This window comes from Syngnathus leptorhynchus, chromosome 4 (genome assembly GCF_054491065.1).
Source record: "Syngnathus leptorhynchus isolate UIUO chromosome 4, UIUO_Slep, whole genome shotgun sequence".
Classification (NCBI taxonomy): domain Eukaryota; kingdom Metazoa; phylum Chordata; class Actinopteri; order Syngnathiformes; family Syngnathidae; genus Syngnathus; species Syngnathus leptorhynchus.
Window position 1 is genome coordinate 18,078,731 of NC_141198.1, and position 2,266 is coordinate 18,080,996.

Genomic DNA, 2,266 nt, shown 5'->3' on the forward strand with positions numbered 1-2,266 from the left:
AAATAAAAGCACTTTTCAAGCCAGAGATGTTTCCTTGAGTCTTCAAGAACATTGAGCGGGTCCCGTTTGCTGATGACGGCGAGCATGCGTACTGATAAAAGGCTGTGGCTTGATCAAAGCATCCCCATCAAACTGATGCCCGACACTTTGGGGTTTATCTGACGGGGAAAACTCATAAAACATTTCCCAGCCTGCTTGTGCACAATGAATCCTCCGCCTTGTAAATCAAATGTAGCTACGTGTGCAATATGAGCAACAGCATCTGAATATTTTCTTCTTGTGTCTCCAATCACATGCATATATATATATATCTCGATTTCATTGCATTTCTTGTATTTCCTTTGTTTTTTGGAGGAAGGGAAGAAAAAAAAAGTATGACGCCATCCAATCTAAGAAGATCAAAAGTAGGTTTGAGAAATTGTTTCATATGAGAAAGGCGCATAATTTTTCCTGCTCTCCTCTCCATTCATCTTCATGTGCCTCTTCATTTCCCCTCTCCTTTCCCGAACCGTATTATTCTCCCCGTCGCTTTCTACTTAACATTAATCCTCACTATCATTCTCTCTCCTTCTTGGCCCAAGTTCATTTCCTTTGGCGACATCACTCCTCCCTTCTTTTCAAGCAGCCCTTCTTTCTCTCCCTCACTTGTGTTGCTCTTCCTTTCAGATGTCACATCAGACGCTCTTGTCTTCCGCTTGCCCTGTCATCACATTTTTCACACAGCCTCATCCCTTAATTGGGCCTGGATCATCATATCGTGTTGAATAGCGAATCGCCAGCAAGGGATGAAAGATGGCCTCCACCTATAGCGCCCCCCCCTCCCCCCCACATGCAGTCAGGATCACACAAACAAGCGCGGCGGTGGTCGAATGGCGCCGCCCGAGCACATTTTTACACCTTGTGTTTACACCACAGATGTCAATGGCGTGACAGGTGAGATGTTGTGTGTGTGTGTTCCCGCAGTGTCCAATGATGTTTGGCGGCTCGTGTGATGAGACAAAGGATGCCCCCGAGCCAGCGGTCGGATCTTCAGCTAACAGGCACACGAAAAAAAAAAAAAGAAATCCAGCCAAAGGAGTCCTGAGGGTTTTAACAATCATGAGATGGATAAAAACGGATACATTTTGCGGTTTAATTCAAATTCCACAAACCCGATATTAATTTGAATTAAAGGGGGGTTGCATAATACATATTATTAGGTTGTTTTTTTTTTTTTTACCTGATTTTCTTTGAATGTTCTTCTGCCTAGAGATATGGACTGATTCATCTTTTTTTGCCCGCACTGAAAATAAATGTTGAATCTATTCAATTTGATTTTGTCTGGCGGTTGCACAAAATAAAAATATCAGAATCCAGATATATTTTTAAATCGACTACACAAAAGGTATCTGGATTAAGATGATTTCCATTTTGTGCAACCGTTTGACCAACTAAAATGGAGTAAATGCAACACACGTGTTGTTGTTTTTTTCAGTTGGCCGAACAGATAAAAACCACAAAGTATTTCCCAAGTTGTGGAAAGACGGCTCCATGTTTTGCAAAAAGATTTATGTTGGATGTGTGAATGTTAGTGTGCTAGAAAGTGTGATTGATTTTCAAGTGTTGAATGTTGACTGAATGTTGTGCTAACCCGGGAGGGAGGTTGGGACGACACCTCGCCGCCTTCTCCACCTCACTGTCCATTCTCCCACCTTTGCCCTTGCTCATTCCAGCTTCCATCCACTTTCAATATCAGTTCCTTTATCCCCCCCCCCCGATGGCTTTATTGATAGGAAACATTGATATCTATTGCCGGCTGAAATGAGCCGCTGCCTTGCCGCTGGTGGCTGGACATTCCTTATGCGGGTCAATAAAAGACAGACATGCTTGGTAATTTACTGAGAGGCTAACTCGCAGCCGCTGTAGCCTATATACAAGCGAGATGGAGAGACATATTGTGTCAAACGCGTCGAGATACAAAGTAGAGGAAGCGGGAGTGATGGGGAATGGAACATCAAAGCTTTTCAATTTTGCTTAAATAGAATCACTTTTTTTGTGCTGGCTCTCCAATCTGTAGAGTCAGCAATCACTTGTATGTGTATATTTGCACGTATATGCAATGAAGTCAGCATGCACAGCTGCAAATGGATCAATTTGTGCTCCATCTGCTGTTCTGTGATATTTCTGAAGGCACTTTGGGAAGGAAGTAAATAGAAGGGATCACCGTCTCCTATAGGGCACTCTCAGGAATACTTCAAAATTTCACTTCATAGATCATCATCTAGAT